At 52.6% G+C, this 25043-nt stretch overlaps 4 long non-coding RNA genes across 6 annotated transcripts; 2 read left to right on the plus strand and 2 right to left on the minus strand.

Annotated features, from left to right (window-relative positions):
- Positions 1-1899: 1899 nt before the first annotated feature.
- LOC138436218 (uncharacterized) lies at positions 1900-4967 on the minus strand. Of its 2 annotated transcripts, XR_011255410.1 has the most exons (3): positions 4774-4956; positions 3783-4427; positions 1900-2575 (listed from the first exon to the last, which is right to left on the minus strand). It is a non-coding gene; the product is annotated as an uncharacterized lncRNA (long non-coding RNA). The 2 variants fall into 2 exon arrangements; XR_011255411.1 differs by lacking the exon at positions 3783-4427 and having other exon boundaries at positions 4774-4967.
- A 172-nt stretch (positions 4968-5139) lies between these two features.
- Positions 5140-7790, plus strand: LOC138436219 (uncharacterized). Of its 2 annotated transcripts, XR_011255413.1 has the most exons (4): positions 5140-5229; positions 5478-5612; positions 5788-5896; positions 6045-7790. It is a non-coding gene; the product is annotated as an uncharacterized lncRNA (long non-coding RNA). The 2 variants fall into 2 exon arrangements; XR_011255412.1 differs by lacking the exon at positions 5140-5229 and having other exon boundaries at positions 5441-5612.
- A 509-nt stretch (positions 7791-8299) lies between these two features.
- LOC138436221 (uncharacterized) lies at positions 8300-13508 on the plus strand. The gene is made up of 2 exons (XR_011255415.1): positions 8300-11009; positions 11849-13508. It is a non-coding gene; the product is annotated as an uncharacterized lncRNA (long non-coding RNA).
- LOC138436220 (uncharacterized) lies at positions 10008-24690 on the minus strand. The gene is made up of 2 exons (XR_011255414.1): positions 24533-24690; positions 10008-10461 (listed from the first exon to the last, which is right to left on the minus strand). It is a non-coding gene; the product is annotated as an uncharacterized lncRNA (long non-coding RNA).
- Positions 24691-25043: the final 353 nt, after the last annotated feature.

The raw sequence follows: 25043 nt of genomic DNA on the forward strand, positions 1-25043 counted from the left end.
TGAGCTTCCCCAAGGAAGAGGGGTCTGTGCCCAACCACGGCCTGACTCCAGCTGCAGCATCAGCTTGTCCCCGGGTCTCCAGCTGCTGGTCTTCCCTGCAGATTTCTTACTTGCCAGCCCTACAGTTGGGTGGGCTATTTCCCTAACATAAAGCAGTCTCTAGACAGATAATAGATAATTGATCAACAATAGACAGTAGAGCCTATTGGTTCTGATACACTCTATTTCCTGCTGCCTCTGACAAAGGGGTCAGCCCTGGGTCTGTATTTCCACAGTGCACGTGCCCACAGGGACTGCACAGAGGCTGACCTCAGAGGCGTGGGCTCTGGCCACTCCAGTTTGACCCCAGACACCACCCAGGCCGTGACAGGCCAGCACCAGCCTCTGGGTCTCTGCCATCGCCTCAGCCCCTTCCCCCTCCACAGAGGTGCATGGCCCTGTACCAGGGCCATGTGGGGCAGATGTGGGCAGCTCATGTGGGAGGACCTGGTTGGCACTAGGGGATAGATGGGTGGGTGGGAGGGTGGGTGGGTGGAGGGTGGGTGGAGGATGGTGGGTGGGTGGATGGAGGATGGTGGGTGGGTGGAGGATGGTGGGTGGGTGGATGGAGGATGGTGGGTGGGTGGAGGATGGTAGGTGGGTGGATGGAGGATGGTGGGTGGGGGTGAAACTATGAACAGCTGGATGGGTGGATGGGTAGACAGACGGTGGTTGGTGTGTGGGTCCACGGATGCGTAGATGGGTATGTGGATGATGAAAGGATGGAGGGAGGGATGAGCAGCAAGAGTCATCCCCTCTCTGCAGCTCCGAGCCTGCTCAGTCCAGGGATGATGTCCTCCTGCCTGGACTGCTGCAGTAGAAAACGACCCGCCCGTATCAGCGCTCACAAACTGCCATCCACTCTTCTCACTGCAGCGAGGAGTAACGCTTCACAGTGATGCTTGGTCACATCAGGCCTGCACCTAAAAACCTTCCATGACTTCCTTTTGGTCTGAATAACGTCCTCACCATGATCAGTGGGCTCTGTGGGACTCAGCCTCAGCCTTTACCATCTCTGTCCTGCCCTGAGCTCAGGCTGTCTCCAGGCTCCAGGGTCTCTCTTCCACTCTTCCACTCCTCGAGTGCCCCAGGGTCTCTCCTTGCCCCCAGAGCTGAGACATGGGGACGTTCTGCCCCAGCCTGTTACCGTCTTCTGGAGAACGCCTGCTCACCCTGCAACTCTAAGCAGAGGTGTCCCCAGCCCCTCACTAGCCTGTTGGCCCTCTGCGCCACCCAGGACCCTCTGCTCCTCATGCTCACCACCACGGCGCTCAGCCTCCTGTGGGAGGGGTCTGACCGTGTCTCTCTCAGGGCCTGAGGGAGCCCATGAGGGGCTTTCCCTCACCGTTGTATTTCCAGTGCTAGATCAGGGTAAGTGCTGGAAATCCTAGATTAGCTATGAAAGCTACATGATGAAGCTGGGGCAGCATGGTTTCTTGCAAAGGGCCAGGCGTAAACTTCTCCTCCAGGTCCATGTGGTCTCGGTCACAGCAGCTTAGGGCTGCCCTTGAAGCTCATAGTAGCACAGGGGATACGACCAACAAGCATGGCTGAGTGCCAATAAAACTATTTACACAAACACCGATGGACTCGTTCAGACCAGGATTCATAGTTTGCTGACGCTTGATGACTTGCTGAGTCATGTCTGACTCTGCAGCCCCGTGAACTGCAGCATGTGAGGCTTCCCTGTCCTTCTCCATCTCCCAGAGTTTGCTCAAGTCCATGTCTGCAGGGGGCGCTCCGCAGAAAGAGAGGCAGTGGAACTTCCCTCAGCAAAGCCGAGGGGTCCCGAGGAGAGGAGAGCCTGCTGTCCCCCAACCCAGCCCCTCCGAGAGTGAGAGACAATCAGACAGACAGGGGTTCCATCTAAGTAGTTCCGCTTTATTGCCACAAACTCCTGGTTTATATAGGCAAGCAAGGGGGTTTTTTGAGGGTTGCACCAATCACGTTAAAGGTCAAATTGTAATATGCCATAGTTGCACCAATCACTTTAAAGGTCAAGTCGTTATGCGCTTCATTGTAACAACAGTCTATGGTGATCACCCGCTGTCCACGTGCATGGAAATCAAGAGCGCCAATCAAAAGTTTTAACAAACAACTTAGGCCACGCCCTCATCTCTTCCGCCAGGCGCCATCTTAGCTCTAAACCGCAAAGCTAGCCCTTCTTTTTTCAAGGTTTCCCATTTAGGGCCCCACACATGTCCATTAAGTCAGTGATGCCATTCAACCATCTCCTCCTCTATCGTCCCCTTCTCCTCCTGCCTTCAGTCTTTCGCAGCATCAGGGTTTTTTCCAATGAGTCAGGTCTTCCCATCAGGTGGCCAAAGTATTGGAGCTTTAGCACCAGTCCTTCCAATGTATATTCAGGGTTGATTTCCTTTAGGATTGACTGGTTTGATCTCCTTGCTGTACAAGGGACTCAAGAGTCTTCTCCAACACCAGAGTTCAAAAGCATCAATTTTCAGTGTTCAGCCTTCTTTAGGGGCCAACTCTCACATCTGTACGTGACTACTGGGAAAACCATAGGGTTTGACCCCTGTGATAGTTAAACACGAAAAAGAGAAATTGATTTAATTGGATAAACATGAATATGCCTCTTTTCTTATCTGCTTTCATTATAAGTTTTGATCTTTAAAATGTAAGCACACCAACAGATTATGGGTTCTTCAGAGCCATTAATAACACCCAAGGGTCTTGTCTCTTTACTTTCATTAACAATCAGGCATTCTTAGTTTAAAAAAGGTGATAATTAACATACAATATGCAGCGACAGAGGCCGCGCATTCTCGTTCTTAGTGAAAACAGTTGCCAGCCGCTCATGCAAGTATTCCTGTTGGACGACCCTGACCTCAGCCTCTCCCACACAGTGCTGCAGTCCGCATTCTTTCAGAGCCCAGATAAGAGTATTGGGGACTCAGCTAAATCTTTCCTAATGAACATGGCTTAATTGTCCCAGGAGATCTGCTCAGTGCTTCAAGCCAACATAATATAACCAAAAATAAATAGAAACAAAATCAACTGAAGAACCAGTGTGCCTGCTCAGGTCAGATGAAGCCAGAGGGCTGCCAGAGGGCAAGAAAGCTGTGTTGCCTGGAAAAAGTTAAACACCAGAGAGCATGGTGGCTCTGATACTTTCTAGAAGGATTAAAGTCACTTTCCCAGTCTTTATGAGAATTGGGCCGAAGCTTAGCTGGTGCAACGAATTTAGAAATGAATGCACTTGCATTTGAAGATGATGTGTCTCTGCCTTGATAGCTAAAAATTTTAGAACTAATCTGAACGTCAACTGCAGGAACCTGCTTCTGGCGTAGTTTTGGTGTCAGCATCTTCTCACCCTCTCTAGTAATTTTCAGTATGCATTTCTATTTTCGTGTAGTTATTTACCGGAGCATTTTATGGAAACCCGGCTCAAATCTTTTTGGGTGCAGGGGTAGTTCAAATGCACTGAGACCCTCAGTGTTCACTTGCTAATCTCCTCCAAAAACCCTGTTCTCCTCGAGCGACAAGGTCAGCAGGGCAGCACGTATGTTCCTGTCACTGCCAACTCAAAATATGAAATTTAAAGAGTTTCACCATCAAATGCAGTGTCGTGGACTGCCCCTGAAGCAGGTGTTTATAATCACGTGTGCAAGTGTGAAGCAAGCACAAATCCTCAGTGGAAAACGGGCAGAGGACACGAGCAGACAATTCTTTTTAAAAAACTGCACAAATTAGCACACTAGGCATGGATGAGCGTGCAGTACCGTGTTGCATGGAGGTGACAGATGCCAGAGCCCGGAGGAGGTGCAAAGCTCACAAACAGATGCGGGACCGGCAGGAAGCCGGGGACGGGCCTTCCTCCCCTGAAGCAGGAGGACGCGCCCTACAGAAAGCCGCTGGATCCTCCAGGCATTTGTTGTGAGCACTTAATCATCATTCGTCATATGACGTGTACTCACTAGTAAAAGGCAGGACTGTGTCCCCCCTCTGCTGACCTTGGCTCTTGGGGGCTGATATGAGCCCCTGATGAGCCTCATGAGCCGGGGGAAGTAGAACAGGCCCAGGTCCAGCCCGTTATTGGGGGGGGGAGATGGGGACATGACCGGGAGGTGGGCAAGGAGAGCGTCTACAGCTCAGGGGAGCCAGGGATCACCGCTCCCCCTTCCTGCAGGTCCCCAGGCTCACTTCCAGGGCAGTTAGCCTGACCACCGCCCACTGACGTCAGTAACTCTCCTTCCCTCCAACGCAGGGCCTCCTGTGAGGGGCCAGAGGTCATGACGCCATCTTGTTGCCAGTCACCGCGGCCGCTGAGCTGAGAGGCGGGCACTGTGGCTGTGTAACCGGTGGCCTGGCCCCTCCCTGAGCTGCTGCCTGGGCTTGGCTTGGGGTGCGGGGGGCGGGGAGGGGGTCTGGGGAGACAAGATTCATAAACAGGTGACAGAGGGAAGTGCCGAGAGGAGAAGCAAGAGCCTGGGAGAACGGCAGCGCCCGGTCTGCCCCTCCGAGGGACCCCCACCCCCGCTCGGTCTGGCCCGGGCCCGCGGCTGCAGCGTGTGGGGTCTCAGTGGGACCAGCGGACGTCACAGCAGGGGCACGGGGCCTGAGACGCCAGGCGCCTGGCAGGGCCCACACTGGGTGGGCGCACCCCGCCCCTGCCCACCGCCCCCCCGGGAGCTCCCCCTCCCCCTCCTGCGGCTGCGGCTTTCCTGGTCACGGCGTGAGCCTCTCCTCTCTCTCCTCCGCCTCCTTTCTCACCACAAAGGGCGTTCATGTCACATCCCTGAAGCTGAGAGGCCTGAGGGGCGGGACCCAGTCAGCGAGGCCCCCAGAGCCGGCCGCAGGGAGCCGGCCCGCCCCTGCGCTGGGAGGCCCGGCGCAGAGCCCTCACGCCGGGAGGGGAGTAGCGCCCCCTGGTCTCCCTCCCCGCCCGAAGACGCCGGGGCGGAGCCGGGGCGGCGCGGGGAGGGGCGGAGCCGGGGGCGGAGCCGGGGCGGCGCGGGGAGGGGCGGAGCCGGGGGGCGGGGAGGGGCGGAGCCGGGGGGCGGGGAGGGGCGGGGCCGGCAGCGCGGGGAGGGGCGGTGCCGGCAGCGCGGAGGCCGGGCGAGCGCGGAGCCAACCGCTGAGAGGCCGCTGCTGCCGGCGGGCCGAGCGCTCGTCGGAGGGAAGCGGGGTCGGGCACAGAGCCCTTACGGACCCCGAGGCTGCCCTCAGGTAGGCGGACCCCAGAAACAGAGTTCCCCAAAGTGGACGTTTTCCGGGCGCCTTCCTCCTGCCGGCGGGAGGGGCGGGTGAGCTCAGCCGTGTCTGTGGCGGAGACTCGGAGGTCAGGGGAGAGGGCGCCCGACCGACGGGCCTGTGACCGCCCGCACCCCTTCCCCGGCCGCGTCCCGCCCTCCTGAACACCCTCCGCCCGCCCCGCAAGGGCGGTGAGTCGCCTCCGCCGACTGAATCCTCTGCAGGAAAGTTCTCTGTACCCATCCGCGCTGGGCGCGCACCTGGACCAGTGAAGGAACGTTACAAGGCCGGGCAATCCCCAAGCCTGCTTCCCCGGCTCACCTGATGCGCCCCCGAAATGCTTCACACACGGCCTGAAGGCAGGTGTTTCTTGAGCAACTGAACCTTCCTTACTGTCAGAGTATTTTTCAAAGTAAAAGTCTTCCCCACTAAAGAGGAGCTTGTGTGTCCATGGGGTAGATGAGATCGGAAGGGTTAGGCTTGGGGTCAGAGTCAGAGTCCGGGTCAAAGTCAGGCACTTTCACCATTCCACAGTCAACGTCTGTTCCTGGGATGACAGATCCAAGGCCATGTCCGCGCCCCTCCACTGCTCTTGTCCGGGCTGGAGTTCTCAGAACCGCACTGCCTCTCAGGCTGATCAGAGGTAACAGAGCTCACTTGGGCAGACGCACCCCCTGGACGAGGGAGGCCGAGGTGTAAACAGGGAAGATCTAATGATCCCAGGGCAAAGGGGGCAGATGTGGGAATAACGCAGAAGTAGCGTGAACCACAAATGTTCTTTGCTGTTACAGAAAATCAGGCGGTCCCAAACACCCACAGCTGCGGCTGGTGTGTCTGAGGCAATGATGGAAGGTGTCCAGTAAATAAACACCAAGGACCTCCAAGATACTCGGAGCGAGGCATCGATGCCTGAAGGGACACTCGTGTGCTGACCCGTGCATAGACGTGTCTGAAAGTGTCATCTCATCCTGCCCACATCTGTGCTCAGTCCCCGCAAGTCTGCACTGTACCTCCAGCTCCAACCATCACCACGTGGATCACAAACCCTCTGTTTGGCCTAACAGGAACTTGGCAGAGGCTTCATTCTGGGAGCCCTGGCTTAGTGCAGGGCGCCAGGACATGGCCACTTGGGAGCGGGTCTGCTCGGCCTGTGGGCGCCATCCACACACTAAGCCAGGTCCCAACTCGAGTTCCAAATCCACATCCTTCCCCAGGAGCTGTAGGCGCAAGAGTTTCAGTCCTCAGGCAGGCCGTGGTTCTGCCCCGGGAGCTCAGCCCCAGAACCGTGGGGGATACCGGTCTCTCACTTTCGCACAGAGGCCACAATGCCTCTGGCTGGCGTGATGCCCAGGTTCTGCCCCCAGACACATGTGTGGCAGCCCTGCCCCCAGCACCTCCCATCGGGCCTGCCTGTGACAGCAAGGTCTTTGAACAGAGAATTGAGTTAAATGAGGCCATTCAGGTGGGCCCTGATCCAATAGACCCGGTGTCCTTGTGGGAAGAGGAGGTCAGGACATAGAGACCCACACACACGGGGTGGCCAAGCGAGGACACGGGCAGGAGACGGCTGTCCACAGGCCAAGGGGAGAGGCCTCAGGGGGACCGGTCCTGCCCACACCTGGGTCTTGGGTTCCAGCCTCCAGGACGGGAGACGGTAAATGTGTGTTGTTAGCACTACATCCATAACACTCTGTTACGGCCGCCTGATGGGCAAATGCAACTGCAGCCTCAGACTTAACCCCAGACGGCAGGAGTGAGCGGCAAGCAGGGGCCACTCAGCTGACCTGCCGGTGGGGTCGCTGAATTGCAAAGAGGGTGATGGTCTCCAGCACCTTCCCTCTGAATGCCAGCCGTGTGGTACCTCCAGTGTGGACACCAACTTCTCTGTCACTTAAAACCTCCATCGCTGCCTTGATACTTCTCAGGGTGACAGCTATGCTTCTCTCCATCTTGTCTTTCTTTTTCCAAAATGGAGCTAAAAACACACCAGCTGAGAGCTGGGCTCCCCTCCTCTTGCTACCGTTCAGTTGCTAAGTCACATCGACTTTTTGCAGGGACAGTTGAACCAATTCTACACATTCTAACGGGAATGGGGCCCCAGGGACAGAGTGGGCTGCACCCCACGATGGGGCAGCTCCAAGTACGAGCGACACAGATGTCATTACTCGTAAACCCCAGTCAACGGGCAGCAGCACCTGATGGATGAGCGGAAACAAGCCAGGATCGTCTCAGAGGCCCAAACAGGCCCTAATTGGCAGAAAACCCCAGGCAGAGCGACCGCAGGGCCACAGGCCCGCTCCAACCCGGACGTCAAGCCCTGCCTTCAGTGAGGTAAAGAGTAAAGTCAGAGGAACTTTTCAGAGCAGGAAGCAAAGGACACTCCCTCAGAGATGAATCTGGAGAGAACCTGAGAAAAAGTCAACCAGCACGTGAGTGAAACACAGAAGAGGCAAACCTCCCAGATGAAAGAGAGAGAAAAATGGTTAAAATGCCAAAAAGTGGCACCAGAACATGCATTTCACCCTCAGCTATCATCAGAACTTGTGTGGGGTCTTGTTACACATGGTCAGGTGGGCGTGTCTGTGATCAAGTGAGAAGCACCTCCCACTGGTTCACCCACTTCACCGTGAGGTTTGGTGACACCATGGAGCTGGGGGTGGCAGGGTCGTAGGGCAGCTGTCCCCGGATTTCAGAGTCACGGTCAGCAGGAGTGTGAGCAGGGGCTGGGCACCTAGGGGTAATGTGGGGTCCTCAGCGGGAGACACAGGAGTGGATGAGCCACCCCGCGAGGGAGACGGTCAGACAGTGATGGGTCAGGGCGGCCTGGTGCCCTGCAGGGGACGCAGGTGAGGGAGGGGGCGGCCCGGAGTGGGGGACCAGGCCCCCCTGACATCCCGGGGCCCAGAGCTGTGCAGGGTGAAGGCCCGGCCCTGGGGTCTTGGCAGGTGGGAGGGTCCAGTAGGGAAGGATGGGCGAGGGTGGCTGGATTAGAGGAAGGCGGGGTGGGGTGGGGTGTGGGGAGGAGTGGGCAGGCGTGGGGAGTGTGGGGGCGTGGGGACAGCTACAGGAAGGAGGGTGGTGGGTTGGCCCTGGGTTGAGACGAGGAGGCCCCTCGGGTCCCCCCAAGCCCGGCGTCTGCAGTCTGTGGGGAAGAGTGTCCCGAGGCCACTTTTCATCTCCTCACCGTGGATGGAGAGGGCCTCCTCATTGCGGAAAGAGCGGGCCTTCTCTCCGCTGATGGACACCTCCTCTGTGACCTTCCAGTTGGTCAGCAGCTTAATTTGGGAAACACCACCACCAACCCACAGTCACCACTTTTTAACCCACGCTTGGAATTGGAGCATCGATTTCATGTAGGTCACAGCAGCGCCAACACCCACGGGCTCAGTCAGGAAGTGTCCTGACTCGAGAGGCAGAGGCCTGTCGGCCGTGAAGCACGTGTAACCCTGTAACGAGCCAGCCCTGCACACGCACCTCTCCCAGGTCCTTCCTGATGCCAGTGCCCTTGACCTTCACTTACCCGCCTTCCCATCTAGCAATGCTGATTGGTCCACTTCAGGGCTTTCAGGAGAAATGCCCCTGGAGGTGATATTTTCGGTTTGGGTCGCTCTCATGCCTATTTGGGCTTCCCTGGTGGCTCAGCTGGTAAAGAATCCGCCTGTAATGTGGGACACCTGGATTCGATCCCCTGGTTGGGAAGATCTCTTGGAGAAGGAAAAGCAACCCACCCCAGTACTCTTGCCTGGAGAATTCCATGGAGTGGAACAGGCTGCAGTCCATGGAAACGCAAAGAGTCAGACATGACTGTGGGACTTTCCCTTTCACTTTCATGCCTATTTACCAGGGTGGGTGGAGACCTGAAGATTATTCTTTGTTCCTCAGTCTTGGACAAACCCTCAAAACCCCCATACTAGGCTTCAGTAAAGCTCTCCAGTAAAACTATGAAGATTTCTTATGACTCATATGTGAAGCCATCATTCCTACAGAAACCTGGTGCCATGTAACAATTCCATACCCTGAAATTTCTAATTGAAACTCCAATTAAAGTGTCAGACTTTTAACGGCAGAACCACTGCTTTGCTTGGAAGCTGAAGGGGGAGGGAAAACTAATTGCATTAAAGCGAAGGGCCCCCAAATGCAGACAGCACTATTCTCTCAGTGGGTTGGCTGAGGCTGTTTGTCAACATAAACTGAAAACCATTCAACAGTCATCATTACGCTGCCTGCCGCCAGGAAGCAGACAGGTATAGCCGACCACTCTCACATTCTATGGACTGTGAGCAGCCCAGATGCTGTTACACGGGTGCCCAGAACACTTCGAGGAGACATTTGGCTGTTTGGAGGTCAGTGACCTATCAGTCTAGCTGGATTCCCCCATGGTGGGGCCAGGAGCCACACCAGACGATTGGTGCCCAGACAGCACCACCTCCAGGAATTTCCAGGCTGCTGAAGACCCTGCATCACAGCATTCTTCCCCTCTGGCCAACCTTGTTGTGGTGACAAAGCAAAAGGCTGCACAGTGTGGGTTCAGGACACTGAGATGCAGCCCCTGGTTTTGCAGGAAAGTATCAACTGCATGTGATGCTCAGAGAAAAAGCTACCGCAACTTAGAGTTCGTGGCAAGGTCCTGCCTGCAACACCTGTACCCAAAGAGCAGGGTGTGTGGTGGGCTTACACAGTGGGGGGCACAGTCGCCACATTTCACGTGACACATACAGGGACCCGGAAGAACACATGAACCACGTAAACGTGCATTAGGGACACACTCACTTTACTTCTGTTGATTCAGCTCAGTTCAGTCAGTCGTGTTTGACTCTGCAACCCCAGGGACTGCAGCACGCCAGGCTTCCCTGTCCATCACCAACTCCCAGAGCTTAGTTAAACTCATGTCCATTGAGTCGGTGATGCCATCCAACCATCTCATCCTCTGCCATCCCCTTCTCCTCCTGCCTTCAATCTTTCCCAGCTTCAGGGTCTTTTCCAATGAGTCAGTTCTTCACATGAGGTGGCCAAAGTATTGGAGCTTCAGCTTCAGCATCAGTCCTTCCAATGAATATTCAGGACTGATTTCCTTTAGGATGGACTGGTTTGGTCTCCTTGCTGTTCAAGGGATTCTCAAGAGTCTTCTCCAACACCACAGTTCAAAAGCATCAATTCTTCGGCGCTCAGCTTTCTTTATGGTCCAACTCTCACATCCATAGATGACTACTGGAAAAATCATAGCTTTGATGATTAGACTTTATCAAAATTAAAATCTTTGCTCATCAAATCACTGCTCTGACTGCAGATATATATAATTCTCAAAAACATATTTGACAAAGAACTGACACCTAGAATAAATAACATCAAAATTCAGTAATACAAACCACTCAAGGAAAATAACGGTGAAAACACCTGAACAAACACCAAGCCAAGTGCTGGGAAATAAGCGCATGAAAAAACTCTCAGCAGACCAGCCACAGGGAGTCAAGCGTGAATACCACACAACAGGAAGAACAGCAGGATTTACACAGCTGACAGCGCCGGCGGGGACAGTGAAGACAAGCCGGGGGGAATGCCCAGCAGCTCCAGAAAACTAAGCCAGTGCCGCCCCTGCAGCCCAGACCCCCAGGGGCAATGGAAACAGACGTTTTCAGGAAGAGAAGAGGCATAGCAGACGCTCAGCAGCCAGACATCCTGCTGCAGAGGAGCCCGCAGGCAGGAGGGGTGGAGAACAGGGAGTGTTCACAGAGGTCCCTCCTGTCCCCACCGCACAGGTGAGTCTCGACAGGTGAGCCTGTCACGCATCCTGTCCTGTGAGGCCACGGGCAGGCCAGCCCTTGGTGGAGACATGTCAGACCCACGATCGCATCAGGGAAATGGCAGGGGACCTGGAGGGGCCCCGGGAACCTTGTCTCTGCAGGGTCCGTCCCACACTGTTTGGGGCAGCCTGTGTCAAAGCTCCACGAGTGCTCAAGCACTCACTGCGTGTGAGCTCTGCTCCAGAAGGAGAAACGCTGTGAGTGGGCATCGACCTAGGGTGGGCGGAGGATAAAACTGGAGAAGTGAAGACAGGCGACTGGTGAGATCTAACTGGCAGTTCCTAGTGGGTCGGACAGGTGTTCACTGTAAAATGCATTCTGTTTGCAATACATCTGGTGTTTCCTTCCCTTTTAATTCTTCCCCACTTCTTCCCAACATTTCTCTGGAAAGCGCATGTGCCTTCTTAAGTGAGAGCTGAAACAGGCATGAAGAGAAAGGCCCAGCGTTCATCCGGCATTGTTTCTAAGGGGCCCTGTGTCAACAGAGGCATCTGGCTGTGGACTGACAGCTGAATCCAGGTCCCCAGCTGTATCACCAACACCAGTGATGTCCCCTGCCTGCCACTGTTGGGTGTGATGAGGCCACAGTGCTTCATCCAACACGTGACCAGCTCAGGGGTCAGCACCTGTGGTGCAGTCAGAGAGGAGATACACCCCCATGGACCTAAGGTGGGAGTGGGAAGGAAAGCTATTCAGAATTAAGATATAGAAGCAGAATTAGGACTGAAAACAGTAAACATTCAAACTTAAAAGGTTGCTTGTCAGCCTGTAAAGAAACATCGTTTGATCTGCAGGTCTGTGGTGCAGATCTGACTTGCTTGGGGCTCCACTGGCCACAGAAATGGGGATGGTCTCCAGACTGCGTTTGACGTGGGTGGCTGCACCGTCGGCTTGAAACCCCAGAGAAGTGAGCTCTGACAGCCCATCTGCCTGGGACCCGACGAGTCTGAGAGTCGTGTCTCATCCCCTCCCATGTCCTGGAATCTGTGTGGAGCTTCAGTTCTCTTCCGTTGTGGCTGAGACACATTTTAAACGTTTTTTAAAGTTTTACGACTCATTTTCCACCAGGTTGTCCTGTGCCTTCTGTTTTGCTCCAAGAGAGAATTACTTTGTTTGTATGCGGCTGATTTTGCCAAATCCTGACTATGTTCTAGCTGGACCAATCTAAGTGGAGGCTGGAGGACCCAGAAGTCGGGTGGGGGGCCTGTCTGGAAAAGGAACCCTTCCTCACTGGCTTGAAGCTGGAAAGACCCTGCTGCCAGGAAGCATGCCCGAAGGTGAACTCATCACAGAGAAGGCGTCTGCTCCAGAGCACAGAGCCAGGCTGCGAGCCTGGGAGCGGGAGGGTGAGCCCTGGGGGAGGGGGCTCTGCCCAGCCCCGGGGGTCTGCGGGTGCTGTTCACCCCAGCGCTGGAGGCCTGGGCACTCAAGGGGCCACCCCCTGGGAGGGCTTCCCCAGTGCGCCCAACCCTCGCCCAACACGGACCCCTCCCCTCCCCCTCTGCATTCTGGTCCCTGCTATTAGGGTGGGCGGCCCCAGGCCCCAGAGCCCCACCCCACCTGCACACATCCTCCCCAGGTGCCCAAGCTTCCCCACCTCAGGGTCAGGCCCCTCCTCTGCCCAGCGCCATGGGCTCTGCTGGGAGGGCCACCGCGCAGATGCTCAGGGCCACTCCTGACCTGTTCCTCAGTGAGGAGTGACGGATGGAGCCACTGCCGCTCCAGCTCTCTGCACCACCTGGTCTTGGGCAATCAGTCCCTCCACCATCTCAGACACCTTTGAAGATACTGGGTGGTTCCTGACTGGACCAAACAGAACATGCCACCAAGTTCAAAACCAGAGCGATGAGACCTAGCATCACCCAGCCCTCCCTCCCTCCCAGGGAGCATCTTGGAATCATCCCTGCAAGGCTGGGCCCCACCCTCTGATCACTGCAGACCACACTTTCTCGTGTCTTCTGCAGCCCCCAAACGTGAGAACATTTCCTCCCCTCCCTCGGCATCTCTCCCTGTGCCCCGGGGAGCCCCTCACCATGGCCGCTCTTCTCTGGGTGGGCTTATGGTCTGCCTGCCTCCGCACCACCCCCGACAAAACAGGCCAAGCTGGCAGGAGCCTGAGGGTCGAAGTGGCAGCAAATGACTCTGCTGCTGTTGCCCTTGGTGATATCTCTTCTCTCAAGGCAGGGAGTGCTCAGCTGCTAGAATTTAGGCCACGTGCTTATAAAGCATTACTTGTCAGAAACACGGTGTGGTCAGGGAGAATAACCCTTGAGGCACCGCCCATCTGTGACTGCAGACCACCCCGCAGCACGAGTAGCAGAGACAAGCAGCTCTGTGCTCCAGACGCCGATGCCGACCTTAAATGTGGAAGGAAAGGAACCGATGCTTTTAAGGGCCAGTCATGAACTAGGCCAATCAACAGGGTGATTATTATTAAAATATTCATAATATGGATACTTTATTATGAATCTAGAAGTTGCAGCTCTAGTAATTTAGACATGTTGGATACAATAAGCACATCAAGAAGTCTCTGAAAAAGAGTTAGACATGCACACCCTCTGCCCATCCAACCACCCTCTTCCCTCTACCTACCACCCACCCATCTGCCCACCTGCCCACTCGCCCACCCAGCCAGCCAGCCACCCATCTGCCCACCCATCCACCCAGCCAGCCACCCACCCATCTACCTACCCGCCCACCCAGCCAGCCAGCCAGGCACCCACCTACCCACCTATCCACCTGCCCACCCACCTGCCCCCCTGCCCGCCTGCCCACCCCCCTGCCCGCCTGCCCACCCCCCTGCCCGCCTGCCCACCCGCCTGCCCACCCTCCCCTTGCCTGGATCCCTGCCCACCTGAAAGTGCCAGGTGCACAAGAATGATGACTCAATGCAATACAATGATGTCTGGGGAATCTGGGGAATCTGGGGAATCTGGGGTAAGGGTTTCCTGGAATTACTTGTACTATTTTACAAACATTTTTTGTAACTCTAATTATTTTAAAGTTGAACGATTTTTAACAAGCCCTAGAAGCTCACAGCCTCAAGCAGGAGGGCTCCGGTCCACGCCACCCCCGGCCCCTGTCTGGATGCCACAGTCTGAACAGGGGTAGGGGGGCCAGACCTGAAGAGTCAGTGTGGCCACCGCGGCCAACACACCAGTCATCACCAGAACTCCCACCCCAGAGAGCGGCCTACGGCTACTCTGCCACCTGGTGCCCAGGACAGCAGGTGACAGTCGGTGAGGGGCCGTGTGGACCCCAAGCGCTGAGGCCTCTCCTTTCAGAGCAGCTGTCAGAGGCCCACCTTCTGGGCGGAGGTGACCCCTTGGCCCCCAGTCCCCGAGGTCAGGGGTGCTGCACCCTCCACCTCTGCCAGGCCCGGCTAGACCCCACCTGCTCCCTGCTCCTTGACTTTGACCCTGACCTCTCTGCTCCCCTGGTGTCTCTCCGCCTGTGTCACGGCAGGTCCTGGACACCTCACATGGCCATCCCTACCACGCACACATTTGCTGCAAAAAACATTTTCCTGGAGCAATAATAACATGTCGGCTTCCAATCCTCCCAGATAAGACCCTGAGCTGAGGGCACGGTGTCTGGGCCGGGCGGGCTGTCCTGGAGAGACGCACAGACGGCCTCTGTGATGCTCCCGGGGCTCCGGGGACCCTGCACACGGCTCCCGCAGACCGTCCATCCCCAGGACACGAGCACACCGTCCCAGACAGAGAGCTGGCCACACGAGACACAGAAAGCAGAGTAAGGGGGCCTTCCCGCAGATGCAGGGCGGTGGGCGCCTGGACCGCCACCCACAAACGCAGGGCCTCCTCCTCCTGCGGGACTCTCACTGCCCCTCCACTCCCGGAATGATCCAGCATCCCTGGAGCAAGGATTCCCAAACACCAGCTCAAGGTCAGGTCGGCCACCCCGGCACATGGCACTTCGAGAATTCCGGAGTTGCCTGCAGCAAGGGAGCAGGAGCAGAGGGAGACGGGTGTCTGAAGGGCAGAGTCAGCTTCCATGTGTTGCAATTCGACATTTGAAGCTCAGCTCTTCAGGACACGTGCACAGGACCGTAATCCACAGAATTCAACGTGCAGTTTCACAAGGTTAAGCCTGGAGCCCATGATAGACTGCTGACCTCCTCTCTCAGAGACAGTGTTTCCTCTAATTCCACTCCTTTTCCTGTAACTATTGTTATTTCTCCCAGGGCTTGCTTTCCTTGTTGCCTGTGACTGCGATGGTCAGCTTTACCTTTTCTATTAACTTCTGTGTCTCCCCAAAGCTTTATTTCTATGCATCATTTCATTTTCTGTTAAAAGCAAGCCGTATTACAGGTGATACATCTCACACACGGACGTGACCCAGCCTCACCGCTGTCTCAGGTGCCCTTAGGGAGGCCCTGAGGGTCTCCAGCCAGCGTCTCGGACCCCCGGCGCCCCTGCCTCTCACTGTCCCCCCGCCAGCCCGGCTCCTCAGCAGTCCCTGTGTTGCTCTGACGGGAACCAACCCTCCTGGGAGGCGGCGAAGGTCAGGCCCCGATCTACAGCCGTGCAGCCCCTGCGGGGAATGCACTGGGCTCCCCCCGGAGCCAGCACGCATGTGTGTGTGCGTGTGTGCACAAGTTCACTGCAGAACGCAGGCAGGTAAACAAAGGCCGGCCTCCCGCAGCTGTGAGAGCTGCCGAATGGGCCAATGAGGAGGCGCCCTTTCAGAGGGCCCTAAGGCCGCCCCTGGGGGCCTCCGCTCTGACGGAGCAGATGGTGGGCGGGCCCCCAGCAAGCACCGCCCGCAGCAGCTGGTGGAGTCCCCAGACAGACAGCTAGACCGACAGCTGCTGCTGCTGCGTCGCTTCAGTCGTGTCCAACTCTGTGCGACCCCACAGACGGCAGCCCACCAGGCTCCCCTGTCCCTGGGATTCTCCAGGCAAGAACACTGGAGTGGGTTGCCATTTCCTTCTCCAATGCATAAAAGTGAAAAGTGAAAGTGAAGTCTCTCAGCTGTGTCCGACTCTTCAAGACCCCATGGAATGCAGCCCACCAGGCTCCTCCGTCCATGAGATTTTCCAGGCAAGAGTACTGGAGTTGGGTGCCATCGCTACCAACCCTTAAATTCCGCCAAAGCAAGGCCCAGCCCTCGGCTGCCTCTACGCCAATTAAGGCTTTTTCAGAAAAGTATTTTCTTTACCAGCAGCTTCTCCCCACGCGCAGGGCTGTGGGGCTGCTGCTCCCTGCTTGGAACTTCGAGGGAGACCCGCACCCTGGGGCTCGTCCGTCTGCCTATCCATCCAAGCTTCTGGAACAGCCCTGGCTTCAACCTGGTGATGTCAAATCTCACAACCTGGAGGTGGAAAGTACCGTCAGAGTGAATGTTCTAGAACCCCAGGGTCCAGTTTGCTGTTTCCCAGGCTTTCTGTCTTGAAATTCATTTGTCTCTATTATTTCAATAAAGAAGCTCACCAATGTCATAAACCACCGAGTCTAATATTGCAGAAAGATTGTTCAATATAAAAGAAAAATTTAATGTCTTCCGTTACTATCTGGCCCATAGTTTCAAAGAAATCAGATACCTATTTTACAGTAATCTAAACAGGCATCTCAGTTATGACTTTGCTGGCGTTGGGACTTAATTTTGGGAAATACCTAAAAACTATAATAAAATGTGATTTTCCCGTGATTGAAATTGAATAAAGTTTGAAATCTTACAACCAAATCACCACACAAGGGCCACACAGGCATTTAGGCTCAGTTCTTTACAAGCCAGATCGAAGAGGGAAAGCTGTTAAATCGGAGGATAAAATAAAGCCCCTCAGACTTGCTGCAGGTTTAACTATGTTGATCCGCATGATGCTTCCTGCTGAAACAGCGTCAGGTCAGTAAAGCAACAATGACTGTAACTGGTCTGATCCTTCTGGGAAACTAGTGACCAGCAGACGACTGCCCGCACCTCCCGCCCTCACACCGCGGCGTCTGGAAACCAGCCCGCTTTCCAGCCTCTGCGGCTCCGGGGCTGCTGTTCAATAATGCTTAAAGGTTCCTGGCTGTGTCACAGATTTGCACAGCAACTTCCTTCTGGAGCTTCTGCCATCTCGGTAAGAGTCTCCCCTCAGGAGCCAGTCTGCTGGGCTCTTTCTGTTAAATCCCCGGGAGCTCTTTTCCCCTCGGACGCTGTCACTGAGCCTGGACCTGCCTCAGGCTGCCCGCTCTGGCAGCAGCTCAAGCGCATGCATCCGTGGGACCGTGGGGACTCTGAGCCAGGGAGGCAGAGGGCTGCAGGCTCAGAACACACACGGCTTTTGTCTGCCCTCCAGCGTGATGGCTGCACTCATGCCATGCCAGCCGCAAGTCAGCACGTGAGTTCTTTTCAGCCATTTGGTGAGTGTGCTGTGGTGAGTGTGCCTTGGTGTCACGCTGGGGCTTTACGCCTTACTCCCTAACGAGTAACACTTTAGCCCTTTTGCTATTTACTTGCTGTCTGGATATTTTTCTTTTCTGAAGGGATTGTGGTAAATACTTTATTTGCTGTGCCTGTATTTGAGCAATTTGTAGTTTTTCGTTGGATGAGATGCTTTGATGCATGTACGTATATAGAGATAAACAGGTACAGACAAAGCCTCCTGTTCTGTGACCTGCATTTTCACTTTCTTTGCTGTGTCTGTTGATGAGCAGATGTTCTTAATCCCAACGTCGCACAAGTAGCAAGCCTGTTCCTCATGTTTATCCAGTGTGTGCTTCCTGCTTAAGACGCCTTCACCTCCCAGAAAAAGGGAGACATGCTCTTTGCTTTCTCCTTAAATCTTGACTGCTTCCTCATCCACGTGTGGGCCTACAGTACACCTAGAATGTGAATTTGTTTTTGCATAATATGTGGAAAGAGTCAAAAATTCACTCTTTCCCACCTTGAACCAATTAGCACACACATTTTATTTTTGAAACGTCCTTTCCCCACAGTGAGGTACCACCGTGGCCTGGATCAGGGGGTGGTTTCTGTGTCATCTGTTTGGTCCTTTGGTTCCATTTGTCTGCTTTTACATCAGCATCATGGGTGCCTGTGTGCTTAGTCGCTCAGTCGGGTCCAACTCTTCGCAACCCTGTGGACTGTAGCCCGCCAGACTTCTCTGTCCATGGGATTCTCCAGGAAAGAATACTGGAGGGGGTTGCCATGCCCTCCTCCAGGGAACCTTCCCCAGCCAGGGATTGAACCCACACCTCTTGTGGCTCCTGCATGGCAGGCTGATTCTTTGCCACTGAGCCCCCAGGAAAGCGCACATCGGCATCACGCCATCTCAGTCACTGTCGCTTCGCAGGAAGCCCTCCAGCTCTGTTCCCACACGTGCTCTGGCTCTTCTAGGCGCTTTGCATTTCTGTATTGTATTGGTTATTTATTGCTGGGCCCAAAACTCGGCAGTGTAAACACCCTCACTTATTATCTCTGAGCGTAAATCAGGGATCCAGAAGTGGCTTCCTTGAGTGAAGGTAACAGGGCTTCAGAAGTGACACTGTGTCCGCACTGAAGAGGCTCCCTGGGCCAGTCCACTTGTGCGAGGGCGGGGGTGGGTGGCTACAGGGGGGGAGTTGGGGGTTCCTGGGTCATCTCAGAGGCTGATGACCACACACATTGAGTTCCAAGTAAGAGTGCTGATTTCCAGAAAAGGAATCAGCTAGAATATTGATTAGAATCACAGTGAATATTGATTAGAATCACAATGAATTTATAGTCAGTTTGAGGAACATTGACATTTAAAAACTGTGTGGCCTCTCGCCCCACTCACCTTTCATTGCCTTCAGCTGGGATTGGTTCTCAGTGCACATGGCATCCACATACCGCTGGATGCTGTTTGCACGACTGAGCAGGCTGCTGTCTTAGGATTCTGTTGTCTATTTGTCGCTGGTATTGAGAAGTACAAGTGATTTCTTAATATTGATCTGTTTCCATATTAATTTGGGGAGTTTTAAAATGTATTCTTTCTTTGTCTGTACACAGTCACATTATGAATTTTATTTCTTCTTTCCAAATCCTCAGGCATGTTTTTCTCGCTTAGGGAACTATTGAACACACATGGTGGCAGCGTTATTAACTCACGAGTGCTGTTTGTGGCTGGACAGTTATCTACTCTCTTTATTGGATTGAGGAGGTTCCCTTCGGTTCCTAGTGCCAGTTAAAAGGTTTCACAATGAATGGAGTTTGCATTTTATCAATACTTTTCCTGCATCCATTGAGATGGGGTTTTCTCTTTCACCTGATTAAGTGTTGAGTCACATTGACTTTTTAGCTTTAAACCACCCTTGTTTTCCTGGAATAAACCCACTGCATCATGACATATTAGCATTTCTATATAATTTGGCTAGTTTTTGTTTAGGATTTTTTTGTTTGCTATAGTGAAAGAGATGTTTTCATAATTTTCCTTTATTTAAAGTTTTTGTCAGGTTTTGACATCAAGGGTAATGAGGTGCCTTAAGTTTCACCTCCGCATATGGAGACTCGAAGCAGTTTTTCAAAAGCTCAACACTCAATTCTGGTTTCTCAGTATTTCTTAATATCTCCCATATGCTCTGAACAGCTGCTTTTCCAATAAGCAGCTTTCCATTTTTAAAAAAGCTCACATGACATGCACTGCCTAAGAGAATTTAAAGAATGAACTTAAACCTAACAGCAATACACAAAAAGCTTATGACCCAGATAACCATACTGGTGTGATCACTCACCTAGAGCCAGACATCTTGGAATGCAAACTCAAGTGGGCCTTAAGAAGCATCACAATGAACAAAGCTAGTGGAAGTGATGGAATTCCAGATGAGCTATTTCAAAACCTAAAAGATGACGCTGTTAAAGTGCTTCACTCAATATACCACCAAATTTAGAAAACTCAGAAATGGCCACAGGACAGGAAATGTCAGTTTTCATTCCAATCCCAAAATAGGCAGCGCCAAACAATGTTCAACCTACCATACAATTGCACTTATCTCATATGCTAGCAAGGCAATGCTCAAAATTCTCAAAGCCAGGCTTCAACAGTACGTGAACCAAGAATACCTAGATGTTCAAGCTGGATTTAGAAAATGCAGAGGAACCAGAGGTCAAATTGCCAATACTCATTGGATCAAGAAAAAGCAAGAGCATTCCAGAAAAATGTCTACTTCTGCTTCATCAACTACATTAAAGACTTTGACTGAGTGGATCACAACAAACAGTGGAAAATTCTTAAAGAGATGGAAACACCAGATCACCTTACCTGCATCCTGAGAAACCTGTATGCAGGTCAAGAAGCAACAGTTAGAACTAGACATAGAACAACAAACTGGTTCCAAATTGGAAAGGAGTACTTCAAGGCTGTATATCATCACCCTGCTTATTTAACTTATATGCAGAATATATCATGTGAAATGCCAGGCTAAATGAAGCACAAGCTGGAATCAAGATTGTCAGGAGAAATATCAATAACCTCAGCTGTGCAGGTGACACCACCCTTATGGCAGAAAGTGAGAGGAGCTAAAGAGCCTCTTGATGAAAATGAAAGAGGAGAGTGAAAAAGTTGACTTAAAGCTCAACATTCAGAAAACTAAGATCATGGCATCCAGTCCCATCACTTCATAGTAAATAGATGGGGAAACAATGGAAACAGTGACACTTTATTTTGGGGGGCTCCAAAATCACTGCAGGTGGTGACTGCAGCCATGAAATTAAAAGACGCTTGCTCCTTGAAAGAAAAGCTACAGCCAACCTAGACAGCATATTATAAAGCAGAGACATTGTTTGGCTTACAAAGGTCTGTCTAGTCAAGGCTACGGTTTTTCCAGTAGCCATGTACGGATATGAGAGTTGGACTAGCAAGAAAGCTGAGTGCCAAAGTATTGATGCTTTTGAACTGTGGTGTTGGAGAAGACCCTTGAGAGGCCCTTGGACTGCAAGGAGATCAAACCAGTGAATCCTAAAGGAAATCAGTCCTGAATATTCATTGGGGGGACTGATGCTGAAGCTGAAACTCCATGTAGGGAGATTCCGTGTAGGGAGAAAAGCCCTCTACCCTGTGCAGTTGGTAATACCTCGTGTGCAGTAAGTCGGGGGCAGATAGTGATGCAGAGCCCCCACATCCCAGAGGGGCTCTGCAACCCATCTGTGGGTCCACCGTGGGGGACACTGACAGACAGCCCAGGGGCAGGATGAAGCTGACGGAGCCACAGTCAGGCCAACCTCCACCCACCAGCCCCCACCCCTAAGAGACGGATCTTAGAATGATTTGGCCAAGTTAACAGAACAGCCGAGTGAACTAAACTAAATCCATGACATCTCCACGGGCCGAGGGGTTTACAGGACAGGGGTGGGTGCCAGGGTCCAGCCCCAGCAGGATCCAGGGTACCCTCAGGAGAGACGGCGTTGGCAAGAGAGAGAGAGAGAGAGAGCAAATGAATGTTGCAGTTAAGAAAGTAGAGGAGAGGAAGAGGTTGATATTCCTTGGTTTACACAGAAAGCCAACAAAGCCCCTGCAAGGGACTTGCTCTGTTCACGAAGACCTCAGGTGCCTTCTCAATGGGATGAAGGTGCAGAGCACCTTCTTGAGAGGGCCTTAGAAGCCCGGGCAGGAAAGTGAACTCAGAGGGCCTCTGTGCTCCAGGGGATCAACCTGAAAAAGAAAGAGAAAGAGAAAGAAAAAGAAGGAAACAATGACACGGGGAGACCAAGCTTCGGTGAGCAAGGCCCACAACTTTAGTTTCAAAAGGAGCTTTTATACCTTAAGTTGTACATAGAGAATAATGGAAGATGCAAAGTCATGCAGGGTCAGCAGTCCTGACCCTTATCGAGACCAGGCTTTCTTTCTGCATACGTTTCCATTTACAAAGGTATTAGATGATTGACATCATCTTCTGGCCAGGAGGCCTGATACCATTTTATGATTCTTTCTTCTGATAAAGGTTAATCAACCAAAAAGCTTATTTTCTCTAAAGGTGATTTTTCTAAAGTCTAGCACCATTCTCCTAAACCACTAGATAAAGTTGCATTTCTATAGGGCAAAGGTGCAGTGGGCTATAATAAAGAAAGAATTTATTAACTTAAGGTTTAATGTTGTTAATACCAAGGCTATTACTTATATTCCTATATATCAACTATATTAATTAATGCACTCCCAGGCACACAATGAAAGATATGAAAACTTCGCAGCAAGCATTGGTTCAACAATGAAACCCTCCACCAGTACTACTCTAATAACTTTAACTCCTCAAAAGGCTCTGTATTTTTAGAATGTTTTAAGCTTCCCGTGCCTCTTGTGGTTGGGAGGCTGTGAACAATCACAGGCGTGGTTGTAAAAGTCCAGATAAACCTGTCAGGCAAGTTAGAAAGCCATCAGAGGGGTTTGAATGGAAACACTCCAATTATGCCCAGGAGACTTATTAACTAGAGCTCTAAGTTGATTTCCTTTAGAGAAAGGTGTTCGGGGATAGCCCCCTGTTAATGTTAGAGGAGTTGGTGAAAGGCATAAGATAGTAAGACAGACAGATTCTGGTTTTGGGGTAGATGCTGAGCAGGTCCAGGGGGTCCCTCGAGCCCTGATCCGCCTTGCCCGTTAGGTCTCTTCTGCATGACCTTGTCATGGTGGGGTCTCCCGTGTTTGCTCCCGGCAGGTGGGGGTTCAGGGAACGTTGTCGAAACCCACTAACCAACATGGGCATCTGAGCGTGAAGAAGGGGGGTGTCACACAAATATTAGAAAGCATGAATATCACGTATTGTATTGCCCAGCTTCTTTTGGAACTAAACACTGTTTGTCAAATAGTCACCCAGAAAGGGGAGACACGAATCACTGTTTCCAAGCTGTTGGGCCATTTTTGAAGTACATTTGACTTACAGAACTGTATCAGTTTCAGGTGTACAAGATGATTTGACCCTTGTGGACATTATCAAATGACTAATGCGGTAAGTCGAGTTGCCCTCTGTCTTCACACGAGGCTTCCACACGAGACCCAGTCACTTTACCCCTGGAGGCCTGAGCCTCTGATCCATCACCCGTGTCACTCGGTGCCCCGGCTTCTCCCCTCTGGCAACCACTGTACATCCTCTGAGTCTGTGGGTCTGTTTCCATTTCTGTTTGCTTGCTGTGTTTTTTAGATTCCACATATAAGTGAAATCATAGACTATTTGTCTTTCTCTAATACTTCACTTAGCATAAAACCCTCCCAGTCCATCCATGTTGTCACAGATGGTAAGGTTTTATTCTTTTCATGGGTTAGTAATAGTCTACTATATTCATGTACTACAGCTTCTTTATCTGTTCACTTATCAATGGCACTTGGGTCAGTTCCTCATCTTCACTGTTGTAAATAGTGCTACAAAGAACATAAGAAAGCATGTGTCTTTTCAAGTTAGTGTGTTTGTTTTTCTCAGAAAAACACCCAGAAGTGAAGTTGCTAGATCCTAAGGTCACCCTATTTTTAATATTTTGAGGAACCACCATAATTTTTTCATAGTGGTTGCATCAACTTACATTCCCACCGACACACACTGTTTAACATTTAAATTTAGGATATCTTTATTTTTACAACATAAAAGTGTTTCTTTTATGTAATCTACAGTGGAAATGGTTCTTGATATACCTTTTATCAGTCATGTCCAACTCTTTGACCCCAGAGACTATACAGTCCATGGGATTCTCTAGGCCAGAATACTGGAGTAGGCAGCCTTTCCCTTCTCCAGGGGACCTCCCCATCCCAGGGATCGAACCCAGGTCTCCTGCATTGCAGGCGGATACTTTACCAGCAGAGCCACAAGGGAAGCCCAAGAGTACTGGAGTGGGTAGCCTATCCCTTCTCCATTGGATCTTCCCAACCCAGGAATCAAACTGGAGTCCCCTGCATTGCAGGCGGACTCTTTACCAACTGATGGGAGGGATTGCATCACCCAGTGAGGCATGTGGGACGCGGGCAGAGGAAGGAGAGCCCCCAGAGGACCGCCAGGGAAGAGCACTCCTCAGTTCACCTGGCGGGGGCACTGCCCTCGGGTCTGGAGGGTGGGGGGCGTCGAATCCACCGTGTTCCTCACTCACCCTTTGCTTGGATGAGGCTCTGGGTCCAGGGGACGACGTCCATGCCTGAGGGTCCCATGCAGGGAGCCGGGGTTACTATGGAAACCTGAAGGCACTGACATCAGGCTTCACCGTGTCCTTCAGAGGTTCCCTGAGCAAGCGCTGCACCTCCTGGAACAAACCTCACCCCATCCCCAAAGGAGAACTTCTTGGGCCCTCGAGGTGCACAAAACAGGCACTTTTAGGGGCGCCCAGCCACACAGAGAAGTGATTGAAATGTTTGGCCTGCAGATGAGTGAAACATCAAATTGGAACAATTTCTACCACTTAAACTTTTAAACTTTTCATTGTTAGAAAATTGGATGCAAAGCCACACTGTTAATAAAATAATGAGACTAAAAATATGTTGTAACAAAATATATTCATAAAATATATGACCATTTCAAATACTCAGTACTTTAAATACCTACCTCTTAACGTCCACTTTGCAGGGACTTGGCAGAGAATGAAAACTAAGGTACTGTCTGGGGAGTCCAGGAGAATCACAGTGAACAACAGAAGAAAACTCAGATTTACAGATCGTTGCAATGCCAGCGTGCGATCTGGTAAAACCTGTATGTTTGTCTCCAGACCTTCCGATTTAGCACAACGTTTACCAAGCTCGGGTTCAAAGTCTGAGTTAATCATTAATGCGAAGCTATCGTCCTGGACAGCAGGCACCCTTGCTGTGAGCACAGGGCTGGGGGTACCACGGGAAGCATCTACTGGCTGCATGGCCTCCTTCCCAGCAGGGCTCTGCTGGGGTCTCCGCAGGGCTAAGGCCACTCACAGGCCAGGGCCACCCGGGCCTTCCTGGAAAGACGTCATCCCGATGGTCCATGCACCTGGGGGCAGAAATCCCCTGTGACAGCTGGGGCACATTGTCTGGATGGCCTCTCGGAAGAGGCTGCCAGAGGCTGAGGATTGAGGCCATCCTGCAGG

The sequence above is a fragment of the Ovis canadensis genome, chromosome 3, assembly GCF_042477335.2.
Source record: "Ovis canadensis isolate MfBH-ARS-UI-01 breed Bighorn chromosome 3, ARS-UI_OviCan_v2, whole genome shotgun sequence".
Taxonomy (NCBI): Eukaryota; Metazoa; Chordata; class Mammalia; order Artiodactyla; family Bovidae; genus Ovis; species Ovis canadensis.